Here is an 18239-nt window from a genome sequence, read left to right on the forward strand (position 1 = left end):
ATGTACTCGTATTTAAGTACCGAGAAATGGGATTTGTTCTGTGTTACCTTTTGTAGGTTTGGGAGGATTTCCTGGATACAGAGAACCAGCAATAGGTGAAACATATAATTCAGTGGCAATAAACAACTGGTTAGCGGTAACATCATGAGATCAAAGGCTCTGCACTTTGAGAAAGAATTGTGAGAAAACTTGACAACTGAGTTTCTTCAGAAACTACTAAAAGAAATTTTTGTTGGAAAGTCGATGAAGACTTGATAAGGTGCTACCATAGTATGTCTGTGGCCCACTTTATTGTGGAAAGGGGGATATAGTGGGCTTGTTCCTGAATAGGTGTGCAGTCAATTGTTTCACGTATTGTAATTTCCTCGGTATGTGTGTCGTAAATCCTGAGAAATGTTCTGTTTTGCGCAGGAGACTTTCTGGTGAGGAGAGAGGCAGGAGGCTTGTCTAGGCAGCTGAAGAAGGGGCAGTGCAGGAGCTGTGGACACTGCTGACAGCTGGAGCACGTCTGTGGGCAAGGGGTGCGAACGAGACGACCGACCTGCACTGTGCAGCAGCCGACGGAGGCGGCGAAGCTGGCGAGGTGGACGCCATGGACTTCTGCACTGGGCCAAAGCGAATGGATACACAGCTGTGGAGCAGCAGCCAGTGCCGTCCTCTGCCGACACTGACGCCATTTGTGTGGTCGGGTGGACGCCGTTGCATTATGCGGTGTGCTGTGGCCACACAGGGGTGGCAACAGCGCTTCTCGTGGCAGGGGCTGTCGGGGAGACCAGGGATGACTAGAGGAGGAACACCACACTGGACCTACGCGGGCAGTGCTGCAAACAGCAGTCTATAGACATACTCTCACAGAGCTAATTGATCAACAAAGCTTTGTGCAATAAAATTGAAATAATTTAACTGTGTCTACTTGTCTTATTTTAAATAAAGAATGCATTAAACTGACCTACAATCACTCATTTTTACTTATCATTAAACAGTATGTATAACCACTCTAGTACCACTGCAGCAAAACTGAATCAAGCTGTCCATCTACATCTACATCCATACTCCGCAAGCCACCTGACGTGGTGTGGCGGAGGTTACTTTGAGTACCTGTATCGGTTCTCCCTTCTATTCCAGTCTCGTATTGTTCGTAGAAAGAAGGATTGTCGGTATGCCTCTGTGTGGGGTCTAGTCTCTCTGATTTTATCCTCGTGGACTCTTCGCGAGATATACGTAGGAGGGAGCAATATACTGCTTGACTCCTCGGTGAAAGTATGTTCACGAAAATTCGACAAAAGCCTGTACCGTGCTACTGAGCGTCTCTCCTCCAGACTCTTCCACCGGAGTTTATCTATCATCTCCGTAACGCTTTCACGATTACTAAATCATCCTGTAACGAAGCCCGCTGCTCTCCATTGGATCTTCTCTATCTCTTCTATCAACCCTATCTGGTACGGATCCCACACTGCTGAGCAGTATTCAAGCAGTGGGCAAACAAGCCTACTGTAACCTACTTCCTTCGTTTTCGGATTGCATTTCCTTAGGATTCTTCCAATGAATCTGTCTGGTATCTGCTTTACCGACAATCAACTTTATATGATCATTCCATTTTAAATCACTCCTAATGTGTACTCCCAGATAATTTATGGAAGTATTTGTATGGAGTGTAACCATGTATGGAAGCGAAACATAGACGGTAAATAGTTTGGACAAGAAGAGAATAGAAGCTTTCGAAATGTGGTGCTACAGAAGAATGCTGAAGATTAGATGGGTAGATCACATAACTAATGAGGAAGTATTGAATAGGATTGGGGAGAAGAGAAGTTTGTGGCACAACTTGACCAGAAGAAGGGATCGGTTGGTAGGACATGTTCTGAGGCATCAAGGGATCACCAATTTAATATTGGAGGGCAGCGGGGAGGGTAAAAATCGTAGGGGGAGACCAAGAGATGAATACACTAAGCAGATTCAGAAGGATGTAGGTTGCAGTAGGTACTGGGAGATGAAGAAGCTTGCACAGGATAGAGTAGCATGGAGAGCTGCATCAAACCAGTCTCAGAACTGAAGACCACAACAAACAACTGCTTCCAGTTGCTGACCTGCTATTTTGTAGCTAAATGATAAGATATATATCTTTCTATGTATTCGCAGCAGATTACACTTGTCTACATTGACATTAAATTGCCATTCCCTGCACCATGCGTCAGTTCGCTACAGATCCTCCTGCATTTCAGTACAATTTTCCATTGTTACAATCTCTCGATACACCACAGCATCTTCCTCAAAAAGCCTCAGTGAACTTCCAATGTCATCCACCAGGTCATTTATGTATATTGTGAATAGCAACGGCCCTACGACACACCCCCTGCGGCACACTTGAAATAACTCTTACTTCGGAAGACCTCTTTGCATTGAGAATGCTGCGTTCTGTTATCTAGGAACTCTTCACTCCAATCACACAATTGGTCTGATAGTCCATATGCTCTTAAATTGTTCATTAAACGACTGTGGGGAACTGTATCGAACGCCTTGCGGATGTCAAGAAACACGGCATCTACCTGGGAACCTGTGTCTATGGCCCTCTGAGTCTTGTGGACGAATAGCGTGAGCTGGGTTTCACACGACCGCCTTTTTCGAAACCCATCCTGATTCGTACAGAGTAGATTTCTAGTCTCCAGAAAAGTGATTGTACTCGAACATAATACGTGTTCCAAAATTCTACAACTGATCGACATTAGAGATATAGGTCTATAGTTCTGCACATCTGTTCGACGTCCCTTCATGATAGCGGGGATGACTTGTGCCCTATTCCAATCCTTTGGAACGCTACGCTCTTCTAGGGACCTATGGTACACCGCTGCAAGAAGGGGGCAAGTCATTCGCATGAATGGACACAGGCAGACAGTGTTTGTTGGTAATGAGGATCACCCTGTGGCTAAACATGCCTTGGTGCATGGTCAGCACATCTTGGCACAATGTTACAACGTCCGGGTTATCTGGATACTTCCCACTAACACCGACCTATCAGAACTCTGGAGATGGGAACTTGCCCTTCAATATATCCTCTCTTCCCGTTACCCACCAGGCCTCAACCTCTGCTAATTTCAAGTTGCCACCGCTCATACCTCACCAGTCATTCAACAACATCTCTGCCTCTGTACTTCCGCCTCTCTGCCCAAACTCTTTGCCTTTACATATGTCTGCTTGTCTATATATGTGCAGACGGATATGTGTGTGTGTGCGCGCATGTGCGTGTGCGTGTATACCTGTCCTTTTTCCCCCCTCCCTTAAAACCCACATCCTTTCATCCTTCCCTCTTTCCTGATGAAGCAACCGTGGGTTGCGAAAGCTTGAATTTTTTGTGTGTGTGTGTTTGTGTTTCTATCGACATACCAACGCTTTAGTTTGGTAAGTTACATCATCTTTGTTTTTAGATATATAAAACTGAATCAAAGGTAAACTAATTTGAGTGTCAAGAGACAACCTCTCCCTGAGGAAAAATGTCTCAATCATATATCTGCAGTAAACTTTGCAAAACTGAAAAAAAAGTCACTTCATTGCTGGTAAGGCCAACCACACTATTATGTCAACAGTGAAAAGTACAGTGCGAGTCAAAATGGACTATACAACTTTGAAATGTATTGAGACAACATACAGATGCGGTAGATGTGTCATTCTGTAGAAAACCACCTCAAGTTTGATTCATATGGTAAATCAGTATCCCATTCAAACACCAGGAGTGCCAGTGTAGTGTACAGTTAAAACTGCTTCTTTCAATGGTGTGGAGGTGATCGCTGTGTATTTTGGTTTCATGAAAAGAACTCTGCATCGAGACTGATTAATGCTCCCACGATGGGACGGTTCGCTACCAGCAAGACTGTCATCATCATCAGTCATCTGCTATATTAGCAGGTCCTTTGCCTCTCCATTTGCTGCGATCCATTGCTTCCTTCTTAAGGCTGCTGTATGTTGTACCGTCCATCATGTCATGTCGGTGTCTATCCTGCTTCCAAGATACTTAAAATTTTGCACCTGTTCTAGTGTTTCTCCATTCAGCACAATTTTTATTTCCTTATTTCCTCCTATTGCCAATACTTTTGTTTTATTTGTGTTAATTTTCAGCAAGACTGTGCAGCACTTCATTTCCTCATGGAGGTTCGAGATTTCCTCGATAATCTCTTCCTGGGTCGGTGGATTGGCTGCGAAGGGCCAATCACATGGGCACTTCACTCTCCTGACTTGACACCACCGAATTTCTTTCTCTGGTGTGGAACAACATGTGTAACTTCTTCCTCTACCAAACAGTTTAGCAGGCCTGAAAAATATAATCTATGCTGCCACTGCACAAATTATGCCCAATGTGCTGCAGTGAATGCGGGAAGAAATCGATTCGCATAGGGATGTTAGCCGCATCACAAATCATAGTCACATCAAATCAGAATGACATTTTACACCTTCATGTAGAACGTCAGTATGGTTGCTACAAAATGACGTCCACAAATTCTGTAAGTTAATAAATTTCTACATCATTCCAAAGTTATAAAGTCCGTTTTGACTCACCCTGTATTTCAGACTCACCTACGTGATACTAGGTCGAACCAGCATAAGTTGTACCATACACAGATTACTACTGAATTATTAGAATTTTCAGCTCTGATTTCAATCTGACTTGACTTCTGTGTCTGTAGTCCACATGGGGCAATAATTTCTGTGTTTAATTACAATGTAAACCACCTTATGTGCTTATCATCTAGCACTGTATAATTAGCTCACATTTAACTAAAGAAAGCTGGTGCACATTCTCAGATCTTACGTTTGCCACACAGCTGTAATGCAGCAGTTAAAGATCCATTACCATATATCAGGTAACACGTACATTCACTGTCACTTTACAAGATGTTCTTGGAACGGTTCTAATGAATACCTGCTTGTTTAATCTAAAAGGGGGTGGAAGGGCTGACCAAATAAAGTGAACATCACAATTCCAGTGGGTTTATTAACAATCACGAAAACTATGTCACAAGGTTTAACAGATACCATTCAGGCAAGATTAGTTAAAAAGAATTCATTACATAGAATCATAAATACATTAATAAATGACTAGCCCAAACACTGGAAACCGCCACTCAGGGAACATGTAAAAACTCATTATATAAATTTATAAGCAGGTTAAAAAATTTTCGGGCAAACACTAAGTATTGCCATTTAGGCAAAATATGACCATAACTTTAACAAAACTGTTATTTGAAAACTTTTCAATTTCAAATTTTAAGTTTACATTTAAAAAAAAATAGACATGCAGGCTCAATTTTAACACAAATACTTGAACATATGAGATGGATCCTTTTTTGGACATAAAACGTTACACCAGTAATAAATGTGTAATTACAGAAACAAGGCCACAGTTTGCGAGGCTGAAGTTTAACCACGAATGGTGGAACCGACTGAGAGAAGTAATACTTAATTTCAAAGTGTGGTCCTGTTCGCGCCACGCCATGCCGATTAGTGCACCAAAATGTGAATCGAGCAAACGCTACCAAAGCGGAAGACACGAGCTCAGGCGAAGTCCACCTCCCGTTAGCCAAACTTGCAAACTAAAGGGAAACTGCACTGCGGTTGCCGCTCCCTCAGCTCACTGAAACACAGACAGCACCCAGCAGGGGCCGAAGAACTTCGCTCAACCCTAACCAGTAAATAACACTGTAAGATCAAGGTTAAATAACAACTCGTTTTACTAACAAGTGATTCTGTTAATTGAACGAGTACGCAAAACAAACCCAGAGTGGGAAATAAACTGGCTCATGAGAACCGACACACTAAAACTTTGACACACACCAGTAAATACATCAAAATTGTGCGGAAGCAGAGCACACACTTAGTAAGAGGCCTCCAGTGAAACCGAACAAACATCACACATCTTGCAACGCCTTACTATATTGAGAGTGAATACAATGACAATTAAGCACTCTTAGTAATTAACGAACTTAAATGGGTGTCTTGATGCTGGGGCGATTTTGCGAAGATGGCAGGCCCTCGCTTCGCAAGAGCATTACAGCGTGTCCCTCCGAGGAAGTGGGCACATCCACAGCTCACGAGGTTGCTCGAGGATCGGGCGTGCCGGCCAACTCCTGCTGACTCCAGTTCACCACGTGTCGACTGCCGTCCGACCTCTGGTGCGCCGTCTTCGCTTCTGTCGGCCAACCGACTGACGACTCGTGCACCACTGCGTATCGTCCTCAAGGCGTTGTGACCCTTTCACTCGCGGTCGGCCCTCCGTTATATCTCGAGCCGGCCCAAGCCCAGAGACAAACCTGTGTACTGGGAAGTCGAACGCACTTAAACCGGAGAAACTACTGGTGTTCGAGCCACCACGGCTCAGTTCTCCTGCCATTCCACTCTGAAAGAAGAAAATCCAATATTGCTCATAATATTTTAAAAATAAGTTTGCAGATAGAACTTCCCAATTTGCAAAAATAAGTAAAAACAATGTCGTCAGTCTCAACGGTCAAAAAAAGGGACCTCATCTGACTACTTTGCATCAGCTATAGTCTATCGTACAAGCTGTGATATAGTGGCAATGTAACATATGCCTATTCGAAACTTTTATTTTACTGTTGAATAGAGAGATGGTTCATTGTAGACTACTTGATTTTTGAATGCAACAATGATACACTTTGATAAAAATAAAAGTAATGAGAAGACACAGTAATCCAGTTCAAAATTGTTGGTAAGGCATGAAAAAAGAAAGATCATTCTATCCTCCTATCATCATATGCACTTTACAAAATAAAATTACAACCAGAAAGGTATTTGGAATTGTGTTTGAGGTAGAAGGCAGATTACCTACTTGAAACAAAAAACAAACACAAATTTCACAATGTCACATGTGGAACTTTACACAGGTATAGGTGAAGTGTAACCCAAGTTAGAAAAGTACTGACAATAAGAATGTAAATGTCTAGATGAATTACTGTTACTCTCTGGGCAGCCTTCGTATTAGAATTATGTGCATTAAGAGATGCAGAACGTATGTTCAGTAACTAATCATTGGGTTTGCTATTCTTTCACACACAATATGTGCCTAATTTGAAGGATCAGTAAATTTTAATGGATATACGTGGTGAAAATTACCACCAATAAAACTTGGTTACATGATACACACTGAGAATAGTGTCTACCCACTACTCTGAAGAATCCTATCATGGTTCCACTGGCTGGTGTCTTAGTTCTCGTCACATATAAACCAAATTTATTTCTGCTCGTTGTAGTAGTATATTTTTTTCTGAAAGGGGAAGAAATATGGAGTAATACACGGAATTATTTCAGCTAAGGATATCGATATTTGGGTGTCCGCGATCAGGCTTTCCTGTACATTCTGCCGCTACGCTTTTATAGTTATTGGGTGGTGATCATTTGAACTAATGTCAATCAATGCAAAAGTAATTCTCTTAACAGTTTGTGTTTTCCTGTACATAAGAGTTTTCGCATCCTTTCCGAAATCCGTTGCCCTACAAATTATGTAAAACAGCTCATCTCAAAACTAACATTTTTACTACAGTCTCCATGAGCAGATGGATTTTTGTCTCAAAACACATTTTCTGTCAAATAATTATATGAACAGAAGATTTCGGCTTATTATATAAAATTATACCTTATCACAATACCGCAAATCAAGTCAGACTGATATGCAACTATTTCAGTCATCTCCAGATAAAACCTCCACTTTATCCTTGGTATAAAGTTGGAGCGTCATTTACACAATTTCATGCATACATTCTTAGAGTTGGTCAGATGTGGCAACAAATGTAAATAGGCACCTATCGCAACTCACTTCGAATGTTGATGCAAAAGATACAACACACCATATGCCTTGTATGCATACCGCCTCGTGAAAGTAGTATATGGGAATATAATATAGGAGCCATACAAGGGCCGAAATTTGTAATAGCAGGAAGAGGTATAAGTTAATGAAGTCGTGTAATCTAAATGCAATAATAAGGAAAATATTTTACGAGTGGATCAGTTATACCAATTTACCACGGTGGCGATGAACGAAAAACAGGAAAGAACAGCTCACAGCCTTTCCATAAAAAATTTCGGCTTCACAAAAGAAATAAGAAGTGCATTCTGGCCCAGTGATTTATGACTAGACCGCGGATTTTAGGTAAAAACCTATTTTGTTCCTGAGTTCCTATTTGCATAAAAATTTCTACTTATGCGTTTCATGACTATTTACACTTAATAGCGTTAATTCTATAGGACCTAAAAAAGCCTATTTCGGCTTTAATATCCTAAAAAGTGCCTATTTCATCATATAAGACAGTGGCTCCAAGTATTTCCACGCTATATGACAGATGGAAAAAAATATTTTCTGCCCAGCGTGCAGCATGGTGGCTAGTTGATACGCGCTCATGCTTCGTATTTGCCTAACACTTCGGTCTCTTATTTTTTTATGTCGCCATTCCTCTTAATACCAAATACTCTTAATAGGTGTTCTGTTATTCATGTGTAAAAAATAGATCAGATCTTTAGGTCAAAACCTGTTTTTTTTTTCTTAAGCTCCAATTTGCATATAATTGGTACTTACGCGTTTCATGACTAAACTGAATACTGTTAGTTCTATAGGACCTAAAATTGCGTATTTCGACGTTGACGCCTAATTTTGCCAATTTCGGCATCAAAATCCTAAAAAGTACCTATTTCGTTAATCTGACATAGAGTTCTTGTGTTTTCAAAGATTATAGAAAGGAAGTGAACTTAGGGCTTTACGTCTCGTCGAAGGCGAAGATCGTTAAGGATTGTTTACAATTCCTTTGCTTGCCTTACTACCAAAAGCACTCGGTACGGTTGAATGGTCATCCATCCAAGTACTCAACTTCGGTGAGCGAATGGGAACTGGTCAAAGATTTGAGTTACCCATTAGAATCGAACGTGGGAGTACTAAATGTTATATTTGAAAATATTTCGATCGTAGGATTCTGGCCAGCTGTGTATTTTCGCAAAGAAACGGTTTCATAGGCTTTAAGCTGAGCACGGATTAAAAAATCACCATGTTAATCGTAGACGCCTTCTATAGCTGCCCTTCGCGCATTTTCTCGCTGCTGTCTACAGACAGTCCTATCAAACTACTTTGTTTCGTGAAAGGTATTATACGTGAATTTTCCGGTTCGAAAAATAATTTGCCAGTAGTGAGATGTTTTCATCTGAAGCACCGGTAGATTCCATTCGCTTGTTCAGAAGTGGCGGCCATCCATATGTCCAGCAGTGAGTACGGTACTTCCCCTACCGCTCCCATGCACCGCAGTAAAAGGCGAAAAAAAAAAAAAACAGGTCATCGTTCAGTTTTCCCAGCGAAAACAAATCAGTATTGACAAGCACCACAGTTTTTCACTAGAAAACCTAGAAAAGATTTTGGTTATTTATTGTGAAGCCAACTGTGGTCAGAATATGTGAAACTACGAATGTATTAACTAAACCATTGCCATACCTTTTGTACGGAGATCTTTATCTTGCAGGAACTCAAAAATATTTGGAGTTATGTTCAACATTAATGTTGTAGATTGCTGTGCTCTGTAACTGAGTAAATATTCATTCTCCTTGTTTTAATGACAACTAAGATGTTCATACTGTCAACACTGTGTATTTTAATTTATTTTTATTTTCTCTGCATCATTTTTATTAGAGCCTATTTTACGTTTTATATAGCCTAAATGAACTACTGAAGGAGCCTATTTTAGGTGTCTAAAACACCTTTTTACGACCTAAGAATCCGTGGTCTATTTATCATATTATGATCCCTGCATTTTGCAAATAACCCACTTCCAGGAAACCCGAAACCAGACGATCGTTTACATAAGATACTACCTATATTGGATTATTTTAACACGAGAATGTCTCAAGCGTATTACACGGGAAGAGATTTATCAATGGATGAATCAATGATTCTTTGGAGGGGACGATTGTCATTTAGACAATACATAAAAAGCAAACGTAATAAATATGACATTAAGATTTACATGCTCAACAATCCAGACGATTTCATAAATAAGTTCGCCGTGTACACGGGAAGTAGTGGAGACATGGGGGGAAAGGTCACTTTGAAAAGGTCGTTTTGCATTTGATGGCGAAAAAGCTGCGGGCTGGTCTTCACATTTACTTGGATAATTATTATAACAGTTTCCATTTAGCTACAACTCTGTTGAACCTAAAAACACTTTCCAAAGGTACTCTGAAATTAAGTAGGAAATATACCCCCGAAGACGTTGTATCGACAAAACTTGGGACAGGAGAGACAATGGCGCGGTATTCTAATGATTGGAAAATGGAAGGATCGACGAGAGGTTTCCTACAATTCCACAGAACGTCTAAATGTTATGGAGCAAGTGGCGAATGCGCGCCAGCAAAAAGTCACGAAACTTTTGCCTAATATTAGGTACAATGGTCTGGGACTGACAAACAAGATCAGATGTCTCCAGAATGAGATTTTCACTCTGCAGCGGAGTGTGCGCTGATATGAAACTTCCTGGCAGATTAAAACTGTGTGCCCGACCGAGACTCGAACTCGGAACCTTTGCCTTTCGCGGGCAAGTGCTCTACCAACTGAGCTACCGAAGCACGACTCAGGTCCGGTACTCACAGCTTTACTTCTGCCGGTACCTCGTCTCCTACCTTCCAAACTTTACAGAAGCTCTCCTGCCAACCGTGCAGAACTAGCACTCCTGAAAGAAAGGATATAGCGGAGACATGGCTTTGCCACAGCCTGGGGGATGTTTCCAGAATGAGATTTTCACTCTGCAGCGGAGTGTGTGCTGATATGAAACTTCCTGGCAGATTAAAACTGTGTGCCCGACCGAGACTCGAACTCGGGACTTTGCCTTTCGCGGGCAAGTGCTCGGTAGCTCAGTTGGTAGAGCACTTGCCCGCGAAAGGCAAAGTCCCGAGTTCGAGTCTCGGTCGGGCACACAGTTTTAATCTGCCAGGAAGTTTCAAGATCAGATGTAATCGTATTATTTATGTGAACGAAAGGCTATCCGCTTGCCGAAAAAACTATTCTTTCATGTCATTGACATGCTAGTTTTCAATTCCCTATATCTGTACAACAAATACTCGGAAATAAAATGACGTTGTACGATTACAGAATGAACATTATAAAGGGCTTCCTTCCACCAATGGACGTTCCACGAAATGTGAGCAAGAAACATCACAAACAAACACACGTTGTGCAAAAACGGGAAGAAGTGCTCGCAACAAGGCAAGCGCACTGATACACCATACGAGTGTACAACCTGCCCACAGAAACCTGGATCCTGCTTGAACTGCTGTATAATTTCCCATAAGTAGCAAAAACGCGGCAATGTCGGGGAAATTCCGATTATCAAAGACAACTTCTTTTATTTCGTTTGACATTGCATGGTTTCTTTTTATGACGTGAAGGGTCAGGACTTTTTTTCACGAGTACTCAGAAAACGAGGTTTTCTTTTGTGTTGAGTCGACTTATTTCTTATTGCGTTGTAAAGCAATTTTTTGCGAAAGACTTTGTTGTGATAAATTTGTTTTAATAGCACCGCAATTGAAGTGATGGGGGACACGAGAGAAGCCACCACGTAGGGTGTGTTTCGCTTACTAATTTCTACGCATTCGGGCGTCTATGACAAATGTTGACTGCTAATTCTATCATACCAGCAGCAAACATGTTACTAAATTGACGACCTCTATCACAATCAGTCTCAAAAATGTGCATTTCAAATAAATATAATTTCAAGTGAATCCAGTTTCCTTTTTCCTTTTTTTCCTTCTTAAGAATCTGCGCTTTGGAATCCAAATCTTTCCTGAATGCAGTGGATTTGTTGCTTGTTTGAATTGTATTTTTTGTTACATTATTAACAAATCACGAACATTTGAATGACGCCTATGACCCCTATAGGTGTCGACAGCAAACAGACTTTAACACATGACCACAATATTTGAAGTAACGCATCTAAGGCAGGGGCGGATCCAGGATCTCGGTCAGGGGGGGGGGGGGCAAATACTTTGGTACCTGCCTTCCAAAAAATTAATTCCAAATAAAATCATTAATACTCTATACGCACGCGCGCACACGCACACAGACACACACACATATGTATATATATATATATATATATATATATATATATATATATATATATATATATATATATATATATATAATATTCTGTTTTTAGTTTAATTGTGTATCGATATGTATTTTAAGTGTATTTAATGAAATAAATTACTGCATTACCTAAAACATATTCTTCAAAGACGAGACGTGCACTTGAAAAACTCTTTGTTTGTCTTCTAATGTAAAATAATCTACAAAAATGCTAATGTTCATTTGTTTCCATTCTTAAATCTTCGAAATTAGTTCACCAATTGCTTTCATTTGACAGAATGTTGCCATCGAATTCGCGCATGTGTTTATACGCAGCAATAACGATACGACTGCGAAAAGTTATAATAGGGTATTTGACTGTGTTCAGGAAATCATCTTATATTGTTAAATACGTCATTTTATGCTCATAGTAAGTTGGTTTTTTCTCATGGATGTAAATACTAGCAATAAGAAATTTCTTTCTTTCTTCGTGTAAAAAAAAAAAAAAGAATAAAATAAAAATGCAAAAGTATAAATAAAATTAAATTTAATATTAAATATATATATTCACAATACTGCTCTTAAATATTAAATTCTAATCTCCTTTTACGCCCACTTTTTGAAAATCTTGTAATTACTTTTTCTACGTCTACAGGAACCTGGTAATGAATATGCATAAGTGCAAGACCAAGGAGGCGGTTTTCATTCATCGATGTTCTTAAATAAGCAGATTCTTCCTTCTACTCCGGCAGTTTCCTTGGCTATTTGCAAACACCAGTTTGTTTCTTCAAGATTTGACTTCCGAAATAAGCAAACAGTTTGGAGCAAAGCCACAACTCTTAAGTTCTAACACTGTTATGAAATTCATGCTTTTTTCAGATTGCGATAGAAGCATACGCTCAGTACCTCAGAATAAATTATATTGATGAGGAAAACGCATCTTCCTCAGTCTTTGGCAGAGTTGCCCTCTGCACTTTGGAGAAAGAGAAATGTATCTGAGTTTTCTAGATTTCAGTATCTGTTTGAATCCGCTGACTGTAACATTTATATTCTTTCCGTACGAGAGAATGGATTGTGAATGAATCCACAGACGTTACTTTCGTGTACATAATTACATTTGGTTAATTATTGTTTGATCACACTCCGCATCAAAAGTGAGAAGAAAGCCAAAATGGGGTAGAAGCGTTCATCCAAATCGTAAACGTGGAATTGCAGAATAAAAGGGACTTTCGTAAGGCTCTCACTATTTGCAACTAATGAGAATATTTTCAAGTATTCCTTCGGTGTTCATCGCTTAATTATCAACACCATCTCTTTGCAAATTGCCACTAGAAACAAAATCTTACATACGGACTGCGGGGAAAGTGCTAAAAAAGGGACACAGATCGCTCATACCTTAGCGAATATTATCATTTTATTCGTAAGTATAGTTGTTTCTCCTGTAGTTTATTCGCTAAATGGAAGAGGTTTCAAGGTCTCTTTTTGAACTGTTACATCAAACTGCGTGCCATTGTTTACATCTTCGACTTGAAGTAAAACATACTAGATAGGCCGACGTAATCAGCCCCTAAAGCAGTCGGAAAGAAAAAGATCGGTCACGCACCAGGGGGGGGGGGGGGGGGAGGGGCAATTGCCCACATTGCCCCTCCCCCCCCCCCCCCCTTGGATCCGCCCGTGATCTGTCATCATTAAGTTGGTATAGAACATGATCCTACATGTCTTACAAGGTCGTGACGTCAGGTGTGCTTAGGAGCGTCGGCTCCGAGCGGTACCTGCCGTTTCGGAGCGTCACCGGGCCGCATTCTCACGTTACCGGGCCGCACTGCAGAGTTGCGATGCCGCTGCGAAAGTGTTAACCACTGTAGTTAGTGCTCCCACTAATTAGAGGCGGCCCAAGGACGAGATGTACAGAGAGAGAGGGACCATGTAGTCTATGATTTACGAGTGTATCCAACTCCCAAACACATTAATAACTGCGAGAATTTTCAGGTTCACTAAGATATTTATATTTGCCAAGATAGAAGTACAGGGTGATTCAAAAAGAATAGCACAACTTTAAAAATGTGTATTTAATGAAAGAAACATAATATAACCTTCTCTTATACATCATTACAAAGAGTATTTAAAAAGGTTTTTTTTTCACTCAAAAACAAGTTCAGAGATGTTCAATATGGCCCCCTCCAGACACTCGAGCAATATCAACCCGATACTCCAACTCGTTCCACACTCTCTGTAGCATATCAGGCGTAACAGTTTGGATAGCTGCTGTTATTTCTCGTTTCAAATCATCAATGGTGGCTGGGAGAGGTGGCCGAAACACCATATCCTTAACATACCCCCATAAGAAAAAATCGCAGGGGGTAAGATCAGGGCTTCTTGGAGGCCAGTGATGAAGTGCTCTGTCACGGGCTGCCTGGCGGCCGATCTATCGCCTCGGGTAGTTGACGTTCAGGTTTCACAACTAACCTTTTTCGTAGGACTCTCCATACAGTTGATTGTGGAATTTGCAGCTCTCTGCTAGCTCTGCGAGTCGATTTTCCTGGGCTGCGAACAAATGCTTGCTGGATGCGTGCTACATTTTCATCACTCGTTCTCGGCCGTCCAGAACTTTTCCCTTTGCACAAACACCCATTCTCTGTAAATTGTTTATACCAACGTTTAATGCACCACCTATCAGGAGGTTTAACACCATACTTCGTTCGAAATGCACGCTGAACAACTGTCGTCGATTCACTTCTGCCGTACTCAATAACACAAAAAGCTTTCTGTTGAGCGGTCGCCATCTTAGCATCAACTGACGCTGACGCCTAGTCAACAGCGCCTCAAGCGAACAAATGTACAACTAAATGAAACTTTATAGCTCCCTTAATTCGCCGACAGATAGTGCTTAGCTCTGCCTTTTGTCGTTGCAGAGTTTTAAATTGCTAAAGTTGTGGTATTCTTTTTGAATCACCCTGTATTGTGTCCTCATATGTTTTTCCACTACTTGTAATTTGGGCGCCAGAATTTCTTAGTGAAAATTGTTAAAAATGAATAGGCAACGGCCATGTATGTGGACCAAGCAGTGGGTTTTCCGATAAATTACTCGCTTTTTTCATTTTTTCAACATCCGGAAAGTAAAAGATTTAGTAAACGACTGCCACCATGTTGTCGGACCGCGAACTGCCAGAGGTGGCTGCTAACAATTAGCGCGCTAGGTAGTTCGTCTTGACTAGGCTTTGCCGGCAGCTGTGGCCGAGCGTTTCTAGGCGCTTCAGTCCGGAACGGCGCGCGGCTGCTACGGTCGCAGGTTCGAATCCTGCCTCGGGCATGGAGGTGTGTGATGTCCTTAGGTTAGTTAGGTTTAAGTAGCTCTAAGTCTAGGGGGCTGATGACGTCAGATGTTAAGTCCCATAGTGCTCAGAGCCATTTTTGACTAGGCTTTCATCTCGGGCAGGTGGAAGGGATACACTGAAGGCAACTACGAAGGGGTAGACTTACCAGAAGACGTGATATAGAGGAAGTGGAAGTCGACGTGGAAGACATAGGGGACGCAGTATTAGACTCATCTACATCTACTTCTACGTGGATTATCCGCAAATCACACTTAAGTGCTTGCCGCAGCGTTCATCGCTCCACCTTCACGGTAATTCTCTATTATTCCAATCTTGAACAGCGCGCGTAAAAACAAGCACTATGTACTTCCGTGCGAGCTCTATTTCCGTTATTTTATTATGACGATCGTTTCTTTCTATGTAGGTCAGCGTCAACAAAATATTTTCGCATTCGTAGGACAAAGTTGGTGATTTAAATTTCTTGAGGAGATTCCGCCGCAGCGAAAAACGCCTTTTCATCATTTCCTCCCCAAGTCCTGTATCGTGTCAGTGACACCCTCTCCCCCATTTCGTCATAATACAAAACGTGCTGCTCTTCTGTGAACTTTCACGATGTACTCCATTAATCTTATCTGGTAGGGATCTCAGAACACGCAGCAGTGCTCCAGACGACGACGGATAAGCGTGGCTTAGGCAATCTCCTTAGTAGACCTGTTACATTTTCTAAGTGCTCTGATAAATAAAACGAAGTCTTTGGTTTGCCTCCCCGACAACATTTTCTATGTGTTCTTCCCAATTTAAGTTGTTCGTGATTCTAATTGTTAGGTATTTACTTGAATTTACGGCATTTAGATTTGCCTGGTTGACTCATTTTATGTGGTTCCTTTTAGCACTCATGTGGCTGACCTCATGCTTTTTATTATTTAGGGTCAACTGCCATTTTTTGCACCACATAGATTTTTTTGTCTAAATGGTTTTGGAATTTGTTTGGAACTTCTGATGACTTCACTAGACGATGAATAACAGCATCATCTGCAAACCACCTAAGATGGTTGCTCAGGTTGTCTCCTAAACCGTTTATATAGATAAGGAACAGCAGGGCGCCTATAACAATATACCTAGGGGAACACCAGAAATCACTTCTCTTTTACTCGATGATTTTCTGTCAGTTACTACGAAGAGATGTAAGATGAAAATCAACAAAGGCAAAACGAGGATAATGGAATGTAGTCGAATTAAGTCTTGTGATGCCGAGGGAATTAGATTAGGAAATGAGACACTTAAAGTAGTAAAGCAGTTTTGCTATTTGGGGAGCAAAAAATGGTTCAAATGGCTCTGAGCACTATGGGACTTAACTTCTGAGGTCATCAGTCCCCTAGAACGTAGAACTACTTAAACCTAACTAACCTAAGGACATCACACACATCCATGTCCGAGGCAGGATTCGAACCTGCGACCGTAGCGGTCGCGATTCCAGACTGTAGCACCTAGAACCGTTAGGCTACCCCGGCCGGCCGGGGAGCAAAATAACTGATGATGGTCGAAGTAGAGAGGATATAAAATGTAGAGTGGCAATGGCAAGGAAAGCGTTTCTGAAGAAGCGAAATTTGATAACATCGAGTATAGATTTAAGTGTCAGGAAGCCGTTTCTGAAAGTATTTGTATGGAGTCTAGCCATGTATGGAAGTGAAACATGGACGATAAAGAGTTTGGACAAGAAGACCCTAGAAGCTTTCGAAATGTGGTGCTACAGAAGAATGCTGAATATTAGATGGGTAGATCACATAACTAATGAGGAGGTATTGAATTTTGGGGAGAAGAAGAGTTTGTGGCACAACTTGACAAGAAGAAGTGATCGGTTGGTAAGGCATATTCTGAGGCATCAAGGGATCACCAATTTAGTATTGGAGGGCAGCGTGGAGGGTAAAAATCGTAGAGGGAGACCAAGAGATGAATACACTAAGCAGATTCAGAAGGATGTAGGTTGCAGTAGGTACTGGGAGATGAAGACGCTTGCACAGGATACAGTAGCATGGAGAGCTGCATCAAACCAGTCTGTGGACTGAAGACCACATCAACAACAACTACCACGAAGAGTGACTTATCTGACAGGAAATCACGAATCCAGTCACATAACTGAGACGATATTCCATTAGCAAGCAATTTCACTACAAACCGCTTGTGTGGTACAGTGTCAAAAGCCTTTTGAAAATCTAGAAATAGGGAATCAATCTGAAATCCCTTGTCAACAGGACTCACACTTCTTGGGAGTAGCCGGCCGGAGTGGCCGTGCGGTTCTAGGCGCTACAGTCTGGAACCGAGCGACCGCTACGGTCGCAGGTTCGAATCCTGCCTCGGGCATGGATGTGTGTGATGTCCTTAGGTTCGTTAGGTTTAATTAGTTCTAAGTTGTAGGCGACTGATGACCTCAGAAGTTAAGTTGCATAGTGCTCAGCGCCATTTGAACCAAGTGAGTGCGAGTGAAGAGCTAGTTGTGTTTCATAAGAACGATGTTTTTTAAGTCCGACACTGAAAGTTTAGCAGAGCTTTGGGAGACTTGCTAACAAATACTGCAAAACTGATGGTTAACTTGCCATCGGAATTTCTAAAATTGTTAGGGCAAGTGGGAGCCAATTGGCTATTGAAGTTGGTGTGCAGAATCTATGAGACTGGGAGACAAACCATTAACTTTTCCCAAAAGTATGGTCCACCCAACTCCGAAGATAGGAAAGAGAGATAAGTGTGAGAACTATCGTACAATCAACTTAATTGCTCATGCATCCCAATTTCTGAAGAGAATAATATTCAGGCTAACAGAAATCGAA

General features: G+C 41.3%; 1 long non-coding RNA gene and 1 other non-coding gene across 2 annotated transcripts in view; both read left to right on the forward strand.

Annotated features, from left to right (window-relative positions):
* The window catches only part of LOC126108768 (uncharacterized), a 48359-nt gene extending 47411 nt beyond the window's left edge, over positions 1-948 (forward strand). Inside the window, exon 3 of the long non-coding RNA XR_007523626.1 lies at positions 412-948. This is a non-coding gene — a long non-coding RNA (uncharacterized LOC126108768). The remainder of the gene's footprint in view (positions 1-411) is intronic.
* A 9928-nt stretch (positions 949-10876) lies between these two features.
* On the forward strand, positions 10877-10949 carry Trnas-cga (transfer RNA serine (anticodon CGA)). The gene has a single exon. It is a non-coding gene; the product is annotated as a tRNA-Ser (tRNA).
* Positions 10950-18239: the final 7290 nt, after the last annotated feature.

Source organism: Schistocerca cancellata, chromosome 11 (assembly GCF_023864275.1).
Source record: "Schistocerca cancellata isolate TAMUIC-IGC-003103 chromosome 11, iqSchCanc2.1, whole genome shotgun sequence".
Lineage (NCBI taxonomy): Eukaryota > Metazoa > Arthropoda > Insecta > Orthoptera > Acrididae > Schistocerca > Schistocerca cancellata.